The sequence below is a fragment of the Delphinapterus leucas genome, chromosome 2, assembly GCF_059928025.1.
Source record: "Delphinapterus leucas isolate spDelLeu-1000000601 "Yukka" chromosome 2, BTC_Dleu_Yukka2, whole genome shotgun sequence".
Lineage (NCBI taxonomy): Eukaryota > Metazoa > Chordata > Mammalia > Artiodactyla > Monodontidae > Delphinapterus > Delphinapterus leucas.
In genome coordinates, this window is record NC_143130.1 from 133162647 (window position 1) to 133184332 (window position 21686).

Sequence of the window (21686 nt, forward strand, 5' to 3'; positions counted from 1 at the left end):
ATAAATTAGCCGTTTTACTGTTGGGTGTTGTGATTCACAGGAGAGAAAAGGGCCATTTGGCATTCTCTCAGGCAGAAGGGGGGAAAATTGGTCCTTTATCTGCTATATAATTACATATAAGTCTCTCAGATCTACCTGGTAAGTGTCTGGTGTGCAGGTGCACAGGGCTTTAGTGAGCCTCTAAAAGGTGCCAAAATGCCACTAGCATATTATTACAGATTTAAACGCTCCTCAGCGCATTATTCTAATACAGTTAGAGACGGGTTTTAGTGAGGCCATTGTTTCAGATCTGATCCCCAAGTAGACCAGGTCTCTTTTCTCTATTTTATGGAGTAGATATGACTCCTTTATCTTGGACAGTCATCTTATAATATAGGCCCCTGGATCACAGAGGAGACCAAGGAGGTTATGTGAGCTCTGCCAAATCTGTCATCACTCCAGGGGAAAGTAAAATCAACATACGTGCTTTTTTTTTTCCCCCATTTATTTATTTATTTTTTGGCTGCTTTGGGTCTTCATTGCTGCACGTGGGCATTCTCTAGTTGTGGTGAACAGGGGCTACTCTTCATTGCTGTGCGGTGGCTTCTCTTGTGGTGGAGCACGGGCTCCAGGTGCGCAGGCTTCAGTAGTTGTGGTGCGCAGGCTCAGCAGTTGTGGCTCGTGGGCTCTAGAGCACAGGCTCAGTAGCATATGGACTACTGTGGCGTAGTGGTGTACGGGCTTAGTTGCTCCACAGCATGTGGGATCTTCCTGGACCAGGGCTCAAACCTGTGTTCCCTGCATTGGCAGACAGATTCTTAACCACTGCACCACCAGGGAAATCCCAACATACATGCTTTTTTGATGGACAGTCAACAAAGTGGGATTACTGAGGAGTGATTCATTATGATTCTGTATGGAGAAAAATCAACACCCTTAAATTAAAGGTATGAGTTAGTGTACCTACAAAACTGGTTTTTAAGAATGATTTAAGATTTACTTTAAGAAGCCTAGGTATCCTCTTAAATGGATAATACATTGACTAGAGGTTTTTTTAGAGTATTCCTCATGCAGATTTTATTTCTACAACTTTTCCTTATTAAAACTATTTTTCAAAAGGCTTGAAATAAAGTGCCGTGGAGTTTGATTAAAGGGTCATGCAAATGCAGGGAGTTTGTGTGTGATTTTGCCCTGGCATATGGTGTAAAAACTATTTCTCAAAACTGTGGATTTCATTTTTCCTCTCATATGTGGGAAGAAGGCACATGTTACCCAAACTTCATTCTATGCTGTCTTAATCTTTTTAAGATTAGTAAACAATACTTAACTTAAACTTTTTCTGATGGTGAAAGTAATTCATGGTGATCATTGAAAATTTGGAAAATACTTAAAGTGTAAAAAAAAAATTAAGACTGACCCCTTCCATTAATTAGGGTTTTGGTTGAACCACATAGAACAGAGACCTGATTTCACAGTGGCTTACAGAAGTTAGAAGTTATTTCTCTCTCACATAACAATCCAGAGGTGTGTGGTCCAGGGCTGGTAAGGTAACTCTCCTCCACAAGATCATCCAGGTATCCAGTCTCCTTCTATCATACTGTTACATCATTCCAAGCATATTTTCCTTGCTTTATGGTCTAAAGTGGCTTCCTACCATAAGGACCTCACTATAACCAGTAGGAAGGGAGGAAGTTGGAAAGGGGACGGCATGACCCAGAAGTTGCACCCATCACTGCTGCAGCAATCCCCTTGAACTCTGTCACATGGCCACACACCTAGCAACAAGGGAGGCTGGGAAAAGCAGTTATTCTTGACATGTATGTGCCTAGCTTAGATTCTATCACAAGCATAGAAGAAGGGGAAAGCAGATACTGGGGCATATCTAGCAATTTCTGGTACTTCCATTTTCTATACAAAAGGGATAATACACTGTTAACATTTTGACATACCTTCTTCCAATCTTTCTTCTAGAAAAATATGTATCAGAAAGATATGTATAATATTTACTAGAAGATATTGTATGTGATATATTAGAATATTAAAAATATGAAAATGTATTCAAAAAATGCATATATATATATATATAATATATAGATATTAGAAAATTAGCTGAGGTCATACTCATATAATTTTGTATTCTCTTTTCACGTCACTTTATTCCATGTGTATTCTTCCTCATCACTTAAATGTTTTGTATTTATTGTTTCCAAGTTCCATCGTGTGGAATTTTTCTGTTTTACTTAATGGGTTATGTTATTCATATTTAGACTATTTCTAACACCTTGGTAATACTTCTTTGTCTATACTTTGCATTTTTTGGATCAAGTCAAGGAGTGACATCACCAAGACAATGGGTGAGAACATATTTGGGATCTTGATAAATATTGCCCAACTGCTTTCCAGAGAGATTGTGTTGATTTATGCTCTCCCAAGAACCTATGAGAGTGCTGGACTCAGAACTCCCTTCGAGGCTTATTTTGCAAGTCCCACTAATCATTGTTATCCCTAGGGTTTATTCTCTGAAAATAGGTTGTTTTCTGCCCTTGGCTTGTTTTTGTTTCCTTTGCTGTCATTAATCATGAGATAATGGTTTTCTAATAATGTTGGCTCATTTAAAAACATATGGTCCCGTATAGTCATCTGGGACTATAATCAGTTGGGCTGAGATTTTAGCACACATGCCAGTCTTAGGCAATGGGAGATCTCTAGAGACACTGATGTTCATTTGGTCTCAGGACCCACCATGAATCTGATTTACACTCTCAGTCATAATGCTCTAGATGCTAAGTAACTCTTAGTTCTGAGACACAGCAAAATATGAATGGTAAAGCGTTCCCTGAGGCTTAGGCAGTTCCCTTTGAGCTGGCTGCTGGATATCTTTTCAGAAGTAAAGACAGGAACTTTCTTAGATATGAACCACACTCACACAAGGCGGAATTAGGCCAACTCTGCCCAGCATCCTAAAGATCATGAGTGACTAAGGGTATAGGTGTTTCTACTTCTAAACAGCCTTCAGCTTTGGATGCTAACGATGTTTTTTAACCATTAACTTGTCCAATCTACCCTCTTAAAGGGTTAGATATACACGAATGGAGCGCCACCCCTGTCCCTAACACCTGGAGAAAGAGTGTATCTGGCACTTCGGTCCTGCTGGGAGCTAATCGAGTTAGGTCAGGAGGAAAGCTTGTTCTTATTCATCTCAGCGGTACACAGCCTCTGTCACCAAGAACTGTGCTTGCCCTAGGTTCCCAAGCCGACTTGGTATTTTCATGTTTTCTTTCAGGTTAGGGAAGTTCACAAAGAAAGGGACTCCTATTTTCACAAATCTGTTTCTTCAAAGAAAAAGAGTTAACAAAATGTTTGTTTCTTGGCTCAGAAAGGTAAACCTGTGAGCCCCCCTGCCCCTTGAGCTATTCAGCCATCACCACCAAACCCTATTTACAGAAACATTTATTTGCTTGTTCAGCTTTTATGTATCATGTTATTTCTCTTTTTTTTTTTTTTAAAAAAAAACCAATACATTCTCCACTCTGCTTTCTCAACAGCCAGATCTGCCAGTGAGCTTCAGGCTTTGGGAACTGAAGAGGTAAGAATTCTGAAATATTTTCTTCTAGGATCTTAAATCTAATCAGAACTTCAAGAGTTAAAGAAAAATCTTAAGCCTAGAGATGAAAGCATTTAACATGTGATGTTGATCAAAAAGAAACATTCATAGTCTTTAGCAATGTTGACATGACTTTAGGATTTAAAGGGAAAAAAAATGGCTCTCCTTAATGATAGTTAAAAATCAGATTTCTCGGGGCTTCCCTGGTGGCGCCACAGTGGTTGAGGGTCCGCCTGCCGATGCAGGGGACACAGGTTTGTGCCCCGGTCCGGGAAGATCCCACATGCCACGAAGCAGCTAGGCCCGTGAGCCATGGCCGCTGAGCCTGCACGTCCGGAGCCTGTGCTCCGCAACGGGAGAGGCCACAACAGTGAGAGGCCCGCATAACGCAAACAAAACAAAACAAAAAAATCAGATTTCTCACTCAGATTTCACCTATTTTCTTCTAAAAACCTGAGTTTGGAAGCCTTTGAGGTCACTGCCTTAACAAATTGTGTCTCTATGGCACCGAACATGATTAATTGGTGGCAGCCATTGAGGATAGTGAAAGACAGATGTCAGAGTAGATTAGCCCAGAGAAGTGTAAACCCTGTTCTTAACAGATTGGTTGTAGACATTATAAGGGCTTTTTCAGCAGTAACAACAGTCACAATAAAAGGTCAATTTAATACTGGTGGGGTTTCTTCTTGAAGAAACTGACTTGGCTTTTGAAACTGAGTAAAGCCGTTTGAATCTAGCTGTAGACTTGAAAGGTCACCATATTGCTGAGACAGGTGATAATGTGTTTTCTCTCCCCAACCGAGATGCAGTTTCCTTTAGTCCTGACATGGACTTCCCCCCATTTTATTTTATTTTATTTATTTATTTATAAATTTATTTATTTTTTGGCTGCGTTGGGTCTTCGTTGCTGCGTATGAGCTTTCTCTAGTTGCGGCGAGTGGGAGCTACTCTTCGTTATGGTGCATGGGCTTCTCATTGCGGTGGCTTCTCTTGTTGTGGAGCACAGGCTCTAGGCACGTGGGCTTCAGTAGTTGTGGCATGAGGGCTCGGTAGTTGTGGCTCGTGGGTTCTAGAGCACAGGCTCAGTGATTGTGGCGCATGGGCTTAGTTGCTCCACGGTGTGTGGGATCTTCCCAGACCAGGGCTCGAACCCATGTCCCCTGCATTGGCAGGCAGATTCTTAACCACTGCGCCACCAGGGAAGTCCTCCCCCCCATTTTAAAATTAACTTCATTCTGATAAATTTCAAGCATATACCAAATAGAGAGGATAATATAATGAACTTCTATATCCCTATCACTCAGTTTTAACAATTATAACTCATGACCAGTATCGTTTCATCTATACCTCCACCCCTTCTCTTCTTTTCCCATTGGAGCGTTGGATTATATGATGATGGCTTGAATTTGGCTGTTGGATTTTTAATTGTTTATACAGCTATTTAGTGGCTACAGCAAAATGCAAATAAAAAATAAAACCTGCTTTTAACCTAACTTACTTTGCTGAAGCTAGCCATTTATCCGTGTACTCATTCAGCCAATATTTAGTATTTACTAGTATCAAAACCTTCTTAAGAGAAAAAATAGAGAAAAACTAATGGAAGGGAGACCAGTAGACTTCTTGGATTTGCAAATGAGGGGCTGGATATGGGAGAACTGATGAAATTGCTGACTGAAGATGGAGAGGAGGACGTTTAGAAAAACTCCCCAATTTGTCTTTTGGGAAATTCAGTGAGTGATGATAACTGGGCTACAGATACAGGAAGAGAGGAACAGATTCAAATCCGTGGAGTGGCCACATCCAGACGGATATGTCCAATAGACTGCTCATGGACGGTACAGAGCAGTGATTCTCAGTCCTGGGTACACATCAGAATCTTCAGGGAAGTGTTTGAAAGCACTGATATGTAAACCCTACCCAGACCACTTGAGTCAGAATCCCTTGGGGAGGGGTCTGAACATCTGTAGTTTATAAGATCTCCCCAGGTGATTACAATGTGTAGTCACAATTGAGAATCTCTGGTCTAGAGCTTATTGGAAGGAAGGCCTGTGTGTATGTGTGCTTTTAATGCCATGTATAGCTTTTGCGACCCCATAATGAGGTTCTTTTGGCGTTAAGTACTTAATATCTTTCAGGTGAGGGCTAGGCCATCCCTACACTCTACCAAATATTATTAATAATGAAGGCTTTTAAAATAAGTTTTTCATGTTCTCTGTCTGATGTTGGTGTTGATTTCTTTCATACTAATCACTGTATTTAAATGTTTCAAATCAATCCAAGCAGAGTTTCTCGGTGCGGGTTGCTGACACATTGAATGGGGCAATTCTTCCTCGTATTCTTTGGTATCCCTGTCCTTGGCTCACAAAAGGCCAGTGGCATCTTCCAGCCATTGGGGTATCCAGAGTGCCCTAAGGAGACATTGAGAACTACTGTGTCATTACACACCTTTAAAGAGGTTGTTTGTCATGTTACTCTTACCTACAAGCATTTTTGCTTCATGCAAAATTACTGGTTTCAGTTATGCAAAGTAGTTCCTTATGTAAGTGGTCTCTGTGCTAACAAACTAAAGAAAGAAACTAAACAAAATAGACATGTAAAAGGAAATATTGTTTTGCACTGTTGGAGGGATTTTGAGCATATTTGTTCTAGTACCAAATCTATTTTTTATGTCTGTACAGAGAAGCAAATTAAACACTAGGCAAGAAATGGTCAAATATTGAGATTTAAAGCAAAATACTACTAAGGCATTATGCAAATTGAACAGCAGTGATGAAGGATGTATTCCTTTCTTGTTTGCTGCTGTAACAAATTGTAACAAACTTGGTGGATTAAAACAAATCCACCAAATACAAATATGTTATCTTACAGTTCTGCAAGTTAGGTTCTGTAGAGATCTCACTGGTCTAAAGGCAAAGTACTGACAGAGCTGTGTTCCTTTCTGGAGGCTCTAGGGAAGAATTCTAGAGTCCCCTTTCCTCCATTTTCAAAGCCAACAGCCTTCCATCTCCGTATGTCTTTCCACCGTATTCATTCCTCTGAACTGAGCCAGGAAATGTTCTTTGACTTTAAGGACCCATGTGATAAGATTTGGCACACCTAGATAATACAAGATACTCTCCCCATCCCAAGGTCCTTAATCATATCTTCAAAGTCCCTTTTTCCACGTAAGTTTATATATTCACAGGTTCCAGGGATTAGGGCATGGACCTATTTGGGGGCTATTATTCTGCCTACTACAAAGTAAAAGAGATTAATTGTTCAGAAAGGTAGAAGTGCCTCAGGTAGCTGAGATAGGATTATCTTACATTTCATTGTATAGGGTTGAGAAGGTTTAGGGTTCCCAAGTTGATGAAGCAAGTTCTTGTCTTGACTCTGCAAAACCTGTTTGTAAATACAGGCACTGAAGGCTTTTAGTTTTCTTGGAGTATTTGGCATTGGATCAAGTGGACAGGTTGAAGTCCAATGGCTCCTTCCTTGGCCAGACTTTCTGGTACTATGGGTGTGGCCTCTGGAGAGCGTGCTGCCTTTGGTATTTCTCCAACTCTGGAGAGTTTGCCTACAGTGTGCAGGTTCCAAGGTCTTTGAATGGCACCAAAGAAATGTGAGATTTTTATTTTATGCTGTTATGTCTGCCTGTCACATTGTGCTTTATTTATTAGGCTCTAGCATGTGGAAGTTGGAGGAAAAAATAACATAATATTTTAGAACCTTACTGTAGTGGTATTTACTATAGCTAATTTCTAAGTATGGTTTAATTTCCACCATACATTAGGTAAGTCATCCCCACAAAGTAAGAAACCATTGCTCACCTAGTGAATGAAATGGATCACTGGGTTATTTTTTAAAAACCATCTCCAGGGTAGAATATAGCCAGAATTTTTTAAAATTTTATTTATATTTTATTTATTTATTTTTGGCTGTGTTGGGTCTTCATTGCTGCCCGCGGGCTTTCTCTAGTTGCGGCGAGCAGGGGCTACTCTTCGTTGCGGTGCGCAGGCTTCTCATTGCGGTGGCTTCTCTTGTGGTGGAGCACAGGCTTTAGGCGCACGGGCTTCAGTAGTTGTGGCACGCAGGCTCAGTAGTTGTGGCGCACGGGCTTAGTTGCTCCGCGGCATGTGGGATCTTCCCAGACCGGGGCTCGAACCCGTGTCCCCTGCATTGGCAGGTGGATTCTCAACCACTGTGCCACCAGGGAGGTCCCTAGCCAGAAATTTTTGATGGAGATTTTAAATGTTGCAGCTATTTTTGTAGCGAGTCCCCTTTTTATCCACTTCAAGACAGGTCAGCAATACAGATCTGAAGGCCAAACTTAGGGCTAGCTGTAGAGTAACGAACCGTCGTGATTTGTCCAAGACTGGGGGGTTACCTGGGACTTGGGAGCTTCAGTGCTAAAACTCCTGGAGTTCTGGGTAATTTGGGACAGTTAGGCGCCTAGCTGTCTAAAAACAGCTCTAGTGGAGAGTGACTGTCATGCCGATGAATTGTGAAAATAGAAAATCTGATTGAATGAAATAATGACAGTAACCTCAAGGGTTTGGGCTGAGGATAAGGGTGAATCTAACTCTGGAAAAATCTGTATCCACATATACATGTTTGCCCGAAACCAACTCAGAAGAACCAGCAACATTTATAAAATGTTATTAGATTTCATGGTCCACTCTTTTAATTCCCCAGTGTTACTGGCGTCTCTGATGATCACAGCTTTAATAGCTTTCTTATTGAGGTGACCACAGAACCTCATTGAATCATTTTCAGCATGTCAGCATGTATGGAAATTACAAGTTTGCCAAAGCAGCATGGTGCTCTCTTCGTTTGAATCCTGCCTTTTGTATAACAAATTTGAACTTTTCCCCTCTAAGAGACAGCACAGAATGTTCAAGAATAGATAAGTATTAGGAATATTATCTTGATGCCCAAGGGGAGGGGATTGGAGAGGATCGTGTCTTGGAGTCTTATCCAGCTCTGAGACGTTGGTGCTCTCTGACTCCCAGTGGTAGAGCATGAGCTACTTACCCTGGTGTAAGTAATTGGCTGCATCTGGGTGAAGATTCTTAGCCCTTCCTCCATGCTTCCATAATGCTCTGCCCTCACCCACAGCAAAGCCAGACCAGGAAAACAGGAATACAGAAGGAGCCTCATTTCTTACATTCCTGTGACCTTCATTTGGAGATTTTTATTCTCTAAGCCACTGGGACAAAGAGATTGTAAGTGTACTTGGAAGGGCAGTACATTAGCTTCCCTAGAATAGGCTTTGACTTTGAGGAGCTGGCAATATATATATTTTTTAATGTTTGTTTACTGTCTTCTAAACTGTTCTAGTTGGTAGGTACAAGGAATGCTCTTTCAATTCTTTTTTTTTTTTCTTCCAAAAAAAGATTGAACACCATCAGTCTTGGAGGTAAGATCTGGGTTTCTGATGAGGATAGGGCTTGGATAGATTGTGAGTTATTCTGATATTCTTGTCAATCCCTTTTTGGGGTTCCTTCCTTCTAAGACTCTCAATCCTGCCTGGTTTCATTTTGTTAAGACTAGCCTCCTTTCAGCTTTGAGCCTCAGCTGTTTTTTTTGTGAATCAAACAAGCTCCAGAAGAAATGAAAGGAGATGAAATCCTTATGCTGTTGTTTAAACTCAGATTCTTTTATTCCTTTCCAAAGAGAAATTACAGAGTAAATGTAAATAGGAGATCCAAATGATCCAAGCTACTCTGGTGCAGGGTTTCTTTGGGGGTGATAGAAATGTCTTGGAACTAAATAGGGATGATGGCTACGTGACATCGTAAATGTACTAAATGCTGTTGAATTGTACACTTTAAAGTGGTTCATGATTAATTTCATGTTTTGTGAATTTTACCTCAAAAAAAAAATGTTGAACTTCAAGAGGAAGAAAAAAAAAGACTGTTTCTCCCTGTCTTCAAATTCTGGAGGAAGTCTCATCCATTTTAATACACTCATGTTTTTAAATTTCTAGACCAGGGCCTTCCCTGGTGGCACAGTGGTTGAGAGTCCGCCCGCCGATGCAGGGGACGCGGGTTCGTGCCCCGGTACGGGAAGATCCCATATGCCGCAGAGCGGCTGGGCCCGTGAGCCATGGCCGCTGAGCCTGCGCGTCCAGAGCCTGTGCTCCGCAACGGGAGAGGCCACAGCAGTGAGAGGCCCGCGTAACGCAAAAAAAACCAAAAAAAAAAAAAAAAAAAAAAAATTTCTAGACCAAAATTGTTGTTCATCCTGTCCCATTACTGGGAGAAGATATTTGGACTTAACAGTGTCTGTCAGGCAGAACCGATCAGGAAATCCATAGAGTTAAGACGCTAGTTGTTAGTATTAAGATGCATAGTTTTTGTTACTGGATTATAAACTGGCCTATAATTTGCAAAGCTGATTGCAATAAAAAATTTTTTTAAAGTTTAACAATTTAAAACACTGGACTTTTTCCCACCTCTCGTGGGATAGAAGTTATATCAACTAGGTTAGAAAGTTTTTTAATATCCTATAGTAGCGGACTGCAATTGGGTATGACAAAACAGGAAGAGTCCAGATGTGGTAACTTTAATGAAATGTGAGCATGGTAAAAAATTTCGTACATAGAAATGTCTTTTATTAAAATATCTCCTTGGACATTCCCAAGGGCTACCACCTGATCAAAGTCTGACGGGCGCTTATTTTAAGGGATGACTGCATAGGGTTTCACACATAATCATTGGTTTAATGGTGAAACTTTAAGCTTTTTAATTACTTCTAGATTTAGAGACAACTTTTTTGGCCTTTTGCAGAGATGTAACTAGGCAACCAGTATAGCACTTAACTGGTGCACAGCATCCAAACTTCATAGCCATTGCATCATTTTTTAAATGCTGTTTAAATCTGTCTTTTAGCTTTGGCATATGCTGCCATGTAACCTTTAATTTCTTAGAAAATATCGTGCAAACCCCCATCTGTAAGATAGAATGGTTCCTAGAACCCCAGCATGTTCTGTGTGATGTTAATCAATGTGCTTACAAGAACAGTGGTAATAGAGTCAAGAGGTAGCCAAATGTACTGTGTTTTATAATTGGGCGTTAAGAAGGTAGGTTTCAGTTTTGGTGTGTGAAGGTGTAAGAGTTTAAAACCATATCCTCAGCAGGTGGTAATGAGCATTTCTCACAATGTGATTCATGGAAAATGTACATTCACAGAGATGAGAGGTGGCCTTTATTCTAGTGAAGTTGATTTTACTTTGCTGGATAGGTGGTAACTAGAAATGCCTACTTCGATTAATAAGCCAGAATGTATTGAAAGCTTTTTAAGTGTCAGACACTATTCTAGGTATATACCATATTCCTTTTCTGTGATAACTAAGTTTTTAATTTTTTTAATTAGTTTTTTTAATTATGAAAGGAATGTATATGTGAGATTTTTAAAAATTCAAGTAGTAGACACAGGAATAAATGAAAAAGAGAAGTTTCTTTCTGAACATCAACTCCTAGCCCACTCCCTAGAGATAACCACTGTTAATAGTATCGTGTGTGCCCTCCAGAGATTTTCCATCTCCTGGTTAATCTGTATTGAAATGTGAGTATGAAGAGTGCCATTAAACCGTCTGTTCGTAAATTTCTCTTCTGGACAAAATCTCTTCATTTTGAGACACCATTTGATGCTTTTTTTTGAAATGTGCTTTTTTAAAACTGAAAGAGTAAAAATGTCAGAACCAAAATGATGCCAACAGAGGGCTGGTGGTAGGGAGGGTGACAACTGAAGACTGTTACTGTGAATTCTAGCCTCTGTAAGATTTACATACAGAATGTAAGTAATAAACCTTAAGGTAGTTCTTCATCATTTTCAAAGTCATCTGGAGTACGTTACCTCCCTTCATCCTTTTGATGACCCTGTGACACAGAAGTTGTTTATTTTACAAAGGAGGAAGCTGTGGTTCCCAGAGGTTAGGTAACTTGCCCATGAACACAGCTGACGAGTGACAGGATTGGGACGAGAATCGAGTCTTTTCCAAGTTTTAGCCTTGAACCAGACCACACTGGCAACCATGAGGAAGAGAGGGGCTCGGTGACACCATTGTGGTCCCTGTAGTGGGAGGCTGGAAGTGAAGGGGAGGCTTGCAGTCTGAAGATCCAGTTAGAAGTTGTTCTGACTCTGCACCTTGGACAAGTTGTTTAATGCAGTCCGTATGCCCTCCTCACAGTTTCCTCACTGGCTATGTCTATTCCTGTTCTGTTTGTTTGGGTGGTACTGGCCAGAGGGTTGGGGACTTGACCCAAGCTGGGGATGCCATAGTATTTCATCACCATGCTACAGGAGTTGGTCTGAAGGGTGGGCATGCAACCCAGCAAGGGCCAATAGATTCTTTCTCTGGAATTTTCCAACTCAAGTTGAGGGAGGAGAGGTCCCATCCTTTCTAGTCTCAAGGTAGTAAGAATCATGTATGGCCATGTTTCAGTCTGTTGAGAGAGTAAAGTCTGATGCACAAAGGGGGAGCAAAAGAGAGAGAGAGACAGAGCGATAAAGGGAAGGAAAGAGATAGCCCAGTGAATTGGAGTCCATCAATCCAGTTGATGTGAGCCAATATATTCCCATTTTTTACCTAACCTAAGTCAAGTTGCTACTAAAGGAATCCTGTGTGATATCTTCAGGCCTTAGTTTCCTCATCTGTAAAATGGGGGTTTTAATATTTTCCCTGAAGTACTGTATATCTGAACTACTGTAAAGATGAGTTGAGATAATGAATAGGAAAGTACTTTGTACATTGTAAAACACTGTACAAATGCAAGATGGTGTTATTCATTAATATGTTGCATTGAACTAGGAAAAGTTGAAAGAATGAAATTACCACTCATTTGGAAAATAGGAAGTGAGAGCTTTGCAAGAGCCATCTGGTATTGTGCCGAAGTAAATGAAAGCTTCCAGAGTTCCCAGATTTTCTTTGGGTATCCCCTTTCATATACTCTTAAGTTCTAATAGATACCTGTCATAAATACAGGGATAGATCTTACCTCACTGGCTCAGGTTAATTCAATGAGTTTCCTTTTTCTATCTCCTGTCCTAATCTATGGTAAACATACACACGATAACAGAAACCAAACAAAAATAAACACATCATATTAATATTTCAACGTTTTAGCTTTTTCACTTAAAAGAACTTTCCAGATTTATAAATGACGTTTTGGCATCATCAAAGAAAATCAACCTTAAAGTGGCTATTCTATTTTTAGTACTTCATTTGGGAATGATATAGTTGAGGCAGTTCTTGGGATGGGAGGTTAGCTATTTTGGGCTTAGATAGGATCAAAATCCATCTTTTACCTTAAGGGACTTACATCTTTGATATATAAACTATAAGTAATCAAAATCTACTTGAAATTACATCTTATGCATGACACAGGAAGCATCACTTCACTTCTACAGCATTTTTCACTATATATGATAATATCTCTCAGTGAGAGAAAACAGATGGCACAGAACAAATTTGTTCTCTTTCTTAGATTTGCCATTTAGGCAGTTTTTATTGTAGCAAACATATCTTTCTTTAAATTTGATCATTAAAGCCAAAAAAAAAAAAGTGGTTTAAAGTCTCAATCTAAGTAGAATAGCATGTGCAAAAAGGTCAAAGTCACCATGGAAACATGGCCTGTAAGCATAAAGAAGCATGATATAGCAACCTGAATGTCTTACATGTCTCACATTTTAAAATCTGAGAAATATATCCACCACTTTCACTGTTCTTGCAAATCTAAACCTTTGCCTTACAAAATCACCGAGGCAGGAAGGTTGAATCAGTGCTGTTTGACCACCCCACTCCACACCTCACCTAGCCATTGGTTATCTTTGTCTGGGCTTGATATCAACCCCATGAATGTCAGTGTTTTCATATAAATTGAGGACTTGGAATAAGTTCATTTTCTGAATAAGCATGCTCTTAACCCTCAGAAAATGTCGACTGTACTGAAAACAGTTGGCATCCTCAAATCAATTAATTTTAGGAGAGCTTAATAAAGAGAATATTTACAAGGACATGAGCAGAGTATAGGGAAACTGCAAGGGAGAGTGTACCTTTTCAGGGCTCCTTTACTACCCGTAGACTGGAAAGGATGAGGGCTGGGAGAAGAGAATCCTCCTGAGTAGAGCTGTGACCTCCAGGAAAGGGCTGTAGCCAGCTTATAATGACCCTGCAGGCAGGGATGCCAGGAAACAAATACCCTGAAATGCTTCTCCTCTTTCCTTTTATCTGCTTATGCTCCCCATTGACCAAACCTAACTGGAAGACAAGGAAGCCTGCCTCTGAGTCTGTAGTTCAGTCTCCTAGGGTGTAGAGCCGGGTAGAACAGGTTGGAGAATGGGTTTGGAGGGGCAAATGAAAGGTATCCAGCACAGTTAACCTTCATTGTGAAAGTCTTGCATGAAAGAAATAGTACCCCTTTCTCTCCCAAATCTAGCTGTCTTATCAAAAAGAAAAAAATTGTTTTAACCAACTTTCACTTTTTCATTAATTGTATTTAATCAAGTTCATGGTCCATATTATTCAAATGGACCCAAATGTGATTGGTAGCATTTGGAGAACATTCCCTTGTTTGTGTGATGAAGCACGATCTGGAGGAGGTACAGAGGTGACGAAACCACACTCGTGCTTGTCCTGCTCAGACTTGGATGGCAACCTTGACTTGATCAAGTTTAGGGGAAGGGGTGGTAAAAAGTAATTAGATACCTCAGAGCAACTCTGAATAGCCCACATTTGTGGGCCTCCCATAATCAAAGGAATGACTATTGTCCCAGAGAAGTACAAGGTCCACTTCTGGTGGGTTGAGTAGCCAGTTTTTGGTTTTGTCCAGCTTGTTTTTAATCTCAGACAAATTATTTTCACTCCTTTGACCTAGGGACCAGGATTACTTGCCTTGATCTAATCCAGATTAACTACTTTGATCCACTGAGAATGAATCAATCAATTGAATCGGATAAATCCCCATAATGAGAGAGGTATTTGTGGCAACATAAAATGATAGGCAAAAGAAAACAAACTTGGAATACCACCCTAAAGCATAAACTTCTGTGGACCAGAAAATTCCCTGACTTGGGAAATGCTGGGACCCAAGGATTCCAGAAGAGTTGGGTCTATAACAGAAACAGTGAGAGACAGTGTGGTGTAGTGAAAAGGGGGCATGGACTTTGAGATCTCAGCCTGGTACTGACTGTGACCATCTTGGCAAATTTCTGTGCTTTCTCAATCTCAAATTTCCTTGCGTGTAAAAAGAGAGTAATTTAACTTGTTACAAAATTAATTGAAACCATATATGCAAAATAAAGGCAGTGTTTTCCACATATTCAAACACTTTTTTGGGGGAGGTATGCTTACTTTTTAAAAAACAGTGTTTCTTTACAGCTCTATTGAGATATAATTGACATAAAATATAATGGACATACAATAAATGATATGTATATGAAGTTGATGAATATTGGCTGCATACATCCATGACAGCATAGCCACAATCAAAATAATGAACAAACCCATCCAAAGGTTTCCTCATGCCCAGTAACAGTCTCTTCTTCCCCTTTCCCATCTTCAGACAACCACTGATCTGCTCTCTGTCACTCTAGAAGAGTTTGCATTTTCTAGGGTTTTATGTAAATGCAGTTATATATTATGTATTCACTTTTGTCTGGCTTCTTTTCCTCAGCAGAATTACATGGAGATGCATCCATGTTGTATGTATCAATATGTTATTCCTTTTATTACTGAGTAGTATTCTAGAATATTGGTATGCCACAATTTGTTTATCTGCTCACCTATTGAAGGATATTACTCAATTATGTTTTAATTCTGTTTCCCTTCTTCTTCCCTCACTAATAGTATAAGAAAAAAAATTTCTTATCCGTGTTACCACAGCTGATATTTCTAGTAACAATCTCTAGGAATAGCGTGGTTTACAAGAATGGGGTATAAATGCAGGTATCACAGTAACTGTCTCTTAGTCTGGGGCTTAGGTTGAGTTTCTGAGCTGAGGGCCATTTCCTTCTGCTTTCTAGACTTTCTTTTGTTCTTTATCATTAATTATCAAGCCAAATGCCCATCGACTGACGAATGGATAAAATTATGGTATATCTATACAATGGAATATTATTTGCCATAAAAAGGAAGTACTGATTCAATACTACAATATGGATGAACCTTGAAAACATTATGCTAAGTGAAAGAAACCAGGCACAACAGGCTATGTGATATATGGTTCCATTTATTGAAATGTCCAGAACAGGAAAATCCATAGAAACAGGGAGTAGATTTATGGTTGCAGGAGCTGGGTGGAGTGGGGAGGGGAAAATGGGGAGTGACTGCTAAAAACTATGGAGTTTCTTTTTGGGGTGATGAAAATGCTCTGGAATTCAATAATGGTGATGGATGCACAATTTTTTTTTTTTTTGCGGTACATGGGCCTCTCACTGTTGTGGCCTCTCCTGTTGCAGAGCACAGGCTCCGGATGCGCAGGCCCAGCGGCCATGGCTCACGGGCCCAGCCGCTCCGTGGCATGTGGGATCCTCCCGGACCGGGGCACGAACTTGTGCCCCCATGCATTGGCAGGCGGACTCTCAACCACTGTGCCACCAGGGAAGCCCCTGGATGCACAATTTTGAATTTTCTAAAAATCACTGAATTGTGTATACTTTAAAAGGGTAAAATTTTATGTGCATTATATTTCAATAAAGCTCATATTTAAAAAAGCAATCTGTGCAACTTTGCTTAGGGAAAAGCATTCAAGGACAGCAATTAATTTAATTTTCCATTTTTCATTTGCTAAAGAGAAAACTTAGAGCTGTTTACCTCGTTGATTATGCTGCACCTGCATTTCCAGGTCATGAGCACAAAATGGAACTTTCTAGCATGAGGAAGTAAACATGTCGCATCTGTAAATAACTCATATTTGGGGAGGTAGTTTGGCATCATATTGTTTTGGTTTACTTGAGACGATGAAGGGCCTGTAGCCACTTTGACTTTTTTGTCTTTTCCTTTCCTTTTAAAAATAATGTGCATTCAGATTGTCTAATCACTCTTTCCTCTAGCCTTAGTTAACCATCTACAGGATATCCTGTCAGTAAAGCATCTTAGCTAAATCAGATTATTTACCAGACTCCTAACAGCGGTAGACAGGACAGAGTAAAGTAGACGTCCAAATATTCAAAATAATCCTTGGGAAAGGAAAGAAGCCAGTAGCTTAGAATTGGTAGTGATTCAATTAGAGGAACAACTTTGGTTTCCAACAGCTGTGGAGGATGAGAGTAAGGACAGACTTCCTCCCTTTCTAATTTTCTTCCTTCACCTGGTGAAACACTGCCTTATATAGAAGGCTTTTAGCTGCTCCACTGCAGTGAATCAGGACCAACATTGTAATATCTGGAAACAGAGCTCCATCTGGTCTACTCCCAATAAATCAGTATTTCCTAGGTACTCACAATTTGTAGCCGAGAAAAAGCATTTTTTCCCCCTGCTTTTGAAAATCTTACCAGCCAAGGTTTGAGTTTTGGTGTCATTTAGTTTAAATCATAAAGTGGATGAAAAGGATAACCCAGGGTGAAAGTAAAACCCATGTAACTCTACCCAGAAATGTTACCTTTGTTTTGTGCTGCAACTTAACAAATACAGTTTTCCCAAGGTGACTTGAAAAATTTTATGTCAGTGTGTGTTCATCTTGGATTTTTCTGTTATACTCTCTCTGGCTTCTGGTACACTACAAAAAAATTGCATGGGAGAAATTTCCACTTTACCCTGGCCCTGGAAGAACATGGCTTCCAGGGTTGTTCCTTTGAGTATTACTCTAAAATATATCCATTCATTTATATATTAAGCACTTACAATGCAAAGCATACCTGCAAGATGGTTAAGTGACTTCTCCAGTACTAGGATAGGCTTTGTAGGCACGAGCAGGCATTGCCCTAGATTCTTTCTGTGTGTGCACACGTGTGTGTGAGTGAAACATACCATACATCCAAAGAATATATGCATGTATACACACATATACACATTAAAGACTGTTAGTAAAACAAACATACATACATTCCCTGTCTTTTTTCCCTCTAGCTTTATTGATGAGTACCACTTTTTAAATATTTATTTTATTTATTGATTGATTTAAAAATTTTTTTTAATTTTTGGCCGCGATGGGCCTTAGTTCCGGCACTCGGGATATTCACTGCAGCGCGTGGACTTCTCTCTAGTTGTGGCATGCTGGCTTTCTCTCTCTAGTTGAGGTGCACGGGCTTAGGTGTCCAGCAGCACGTGGAATCTTAGTTCCCCACCCAGGGATCGAACCTGCATCCCCTGCACTGGAAGGTGGGCGATTCCTTACCACTGGACCACCGGGGAAGCCCCTTGATGAGTACCACTTTTAAAGACTCCTGTTTGCTTCTCCCAGACCCCTTCCTCCTTCTGCCTCTTCCTATAAAGCTGTAATCTGGACTTTTTATTTGTCATTTCCCTGCTTTTTCTTAAATTGTTTAGTGTCACCTCTTTTGGAAATGGAATCATACTTTATCTCTGGCTTAGATTTTTACCCAACATTTTATTTTGAGATTATCTAGGTGGGTGTGTGCAGCTAAAGTTCACTCATTTTCACTGCTGTCTAGTATTAACTAGTACATCAGTATTCGTCTTCCTCTGTGTGAAATATACCATACTTTATTTATCCATTCTACCCATTTGGGGCATTTGGGTTGCTTCGAGCTTCTTGCTCTCGTGAAAAGGCTGCACAGTGCACTCTGTACATGTGTCCTAGTCCTATCCAGGAGTTTTTCTAGGACATATACTTCGGCATTCAGTTGCTAGGTCATAGAATATGCAATGCTCAACTTTATTAGGTAATGCCAAGTTGTTTGAAAGTGATTACATCAATTTACTCTTCATTAGCAGTGTAAAAGTGGTCCTCTTGCTGCACCTGTCAATACTTAATGTTCTCTGAATCTTTGTTTTTCCTAATCTTACTGCAAATTCTGAACTTTGTTTTAGGTAACAAATAATTGCTTGGGTTTTTATTTTGAACCATCTTGTTGAAAGAGACAAGGAAATAAATTGGTTTTTGTTCACTACATTCGATAAAGTTAAATGGACCATTGCTATAGATGCTGCCCCTAGATATATTTTCAGGTAATAGCCAGCCTGAGACTCTTGTTTCTTTTCTATTTTTTCTTTACATTTTTATTTATTAGATATGTTTAATTCGCAAAATTTTTAACAAGTAAAACAGTGCAAAGATGTATGAAGAAGTTGTTCATTTCTCCTTTCCTCCCTTCCCCCCGGCCCCCCCAGCAGGTTACCAGTGTTAATGCTTGGGGTGTATCAGTCTACATTTTTTTCATGCTCATAAATATGTAAAAATTTATGTTATATTGTGATTTATGAGACTGCCATTTTATTAGATCAAAAAGAGTTGAATATCAGCAATTTTGTACAGTTCAATCACACATATCCTATCTTTGAGGATTTTTCAAATGTAAGCATTCCCATGCAGCTATGTTTTCATGATAAATGTCACAGACATTCACCCAGCTCATAGGTTTGGCTCTAACTCACTCATGTTAATGATTGCATTGTGTTCACTCCACTGACCCCTGTGGAGAGAAATTAACATTGTCTCCCTTGGTTGTGCTTGTGTTTCCTGTAACTAACCTCTCCTTATATACCAGTGCTTCACTCTGGTTGAATCCCAAAAGTGGGGAAGGGGAGGGAACAGGGGGTTGAGTCAAAGGACACATGCATCTCAAATTTTAAAGTATGTTGCCAGATTCCTTTCCAAAAACGTACCAGTTCAGGCTTCCATTAGCAAGTGTGAGACGGCTTGTTTTCTATGTTGTAGTCATCATTGAGTATTCTTACTCTACTAGGTGAAAAATGGTATATTCTATTTTCATTTATATTCCCTTGAATTTTGGTGAGGTTGAGCATATTTTCACGTTTTATTGTTCTTTTGCATTTCTTCTGTGAATCGTTTTCATATCCTTTTCTCATGCCTCTTGAAGGTGATTTGACGCCTCAATTTGTAGGGAGCTCTTAGTTTATTAGTGATAGTAATATTTTGTTTGTTCTACATGATGCAGTTATATATTTCCCAGTCTACTATTTGTCTTTGATTTTGTTTATATTCTCTTTTGCCATATAAACTTTTTTTTAATATTGGGCTGGCCAAAAAGTTCGTTCGGGTTTTTCTGTAAGGTATGAACTTTTGGGCCAACCCAATATTTAGTCACATATATCTATCTTTTCCTTTATGGTTTCTCTCTTAGGAAGGCTTCATCCATCCAAGCCAGTATCCTTTTAACTCTTCTTCTAATATTTTGATTGATTTATTTTTAAAATACATATATTAAATTCATCTAGAATATATTTTGTATATGGTATGAGATATGAATGTAAATTTATGTTCTTTCAAATGTATAACCAGTTTGATGACACCATTTACTTTATCTGTGAATTGAGATGCTGCCTTAGTCATATATTGTTCCACATATACTTCTATCAATCTCTATACCTTGTACTATATTTCCTGAGTCTGTTTTCTATTCCTGTATCAATATGATGCTATCTTGATTATAGTAGTTATAGATTAGGTTTTAGTATATAGAAAAGCAACTGAGTTCCATTTTACTCTTCTTTTAAAATATTTCTTGGTGTTATTTGGCATTTTTTCCCAATAAATTTTAGACTCATTTTGTTACAGTCTAAAATCTCAGTGGAGATTCTGATTAAAACTGCATTAAAAGTATATATTAGGGCTTCCCTGGTGGCGCAGTGGTTGAGAGTTCGCCTGCCGATGCAGGGGACACGGGTTCGTGCCCCGGTCTGGGAAGATCCCACATGCCACGGAGCGGCTGCACCCGTTAGCCATGGCCGCTGAGCCTGCGCGTCCGGAGCTTGTGCTCCGCAACGGGAGAGCCACAACAGTGAGAGGCCCGTGTACCACAAAAAAAAAAAAAAAAAAAAAAAAATTACTAATTTGGAAAGGATCAACTTTTTTTACATTCAGTTTTTTCCATCCAGGAAGTCTCTCTGTTCAAGTCTTGTTTTATATCTTTTAAAAACACTTTATAATGGTTTTCAAATAAATACTGAGCTTTCTTTTAAAATGTATTCCTCAGTATATAAGAATTTTTGTTTTCTTTCGGAATTGGAAATTTGGTAAAATGGCTAGATAAAAGATAAATATAAATAGCTTTCCTTCTCTTACGGGTAAAACTTGTTCTCAGGCTAAAATACAGAAGAGTCCGTAGGTCCCGTCCCCCGGGACAGATGTGATAAGCTGACTTAAAGACTGTCAAAGAAGAGCTTTGTGGGGCTTCCCTGGTGGCGCAGTGGTTAAGAGTCCGCCTGCCAGTGCAGGGGGCACGGGTTTGATCCCTGGCCCAGGAAGATCCCATATGCTGTGGAACAACTAAGCCTGTGCGCCACAACTACTGAGCCTGCGCTCTAGAGCCCACGAGCCACGACTACTCAGCACATGTGCTGCAACTACTGAAGCCCGCGCACCTAGAGCCCATGCTCTGCAACAAGAGAACCCATGACAATGGGAAGCCCGCACACTGCAATGAAGAGTAGCCCCTGCTCACCGCAGCTAGAGAAAGACTGCACATAGCCACGAAGACCCAACACAGCCAAAAAGAGAAAAAGCTCTGTGCTACTTGACTTCATTCCAACTTTGCTAACGTGGGGCAGGCGAAGGCTGTGCTCTGAGCTTTGTGTCGTTAGGCATGTCATTTCTTCTCTTAGTTCTGAATTAGACATGACATATTTAAAGGTGGGATCTTAGAAGAAACTAATTACTATATTTACATTTCAGTTTTCTTTGAAGCATAATTTTATCTGTTTGTATAGGGGCTTATTTGAAGATAAAACTTCAAGATATGAAATAGATGAGGAATATTACTTATTGGATAGTGATTTATCATCCGTTTAAAAAATATCTACGGTGCTCTGGTATTTACTTTTAAAGACTAGAATTTACAAGTAGAAATACTTTTACCTCTTGGAAACCAATAGCCTAAATAGCAGTGTAGACAGCCTTCTTCATATTAAACCCGTTAAACTGCCAATGAAAATGTCTCAAACAAACATCTTTAATAGCATAACCTCAGTATTCAAAAA

The 21686-nt window shown here is 39.7% G+C and overlaps 1 protein-coding gene across 3 annotated transcripts in view; it reads left to right on the forward strand.

Annotated features, from left to right (window-relative positions):
- The window catches only part of GNG2 (G protein subunit gamma 2), a 137716-nt gene that overhangs the window by 16860 nt on the left and 99170 nt on the right, over positions 1-21686 (forward strand). For all 3 annotated transcript variants that reach the window (XM_022570569.2, XM_022570571.2, XM_022570570.2), the window contains exon 2: positions 3525-3565. The gene's annotated coding sequence lies outside the window, so the exon portion shown is untranslated. The remainder of the gene's footprint in view (positions 1-3524; positions 3566-21686) is intronic.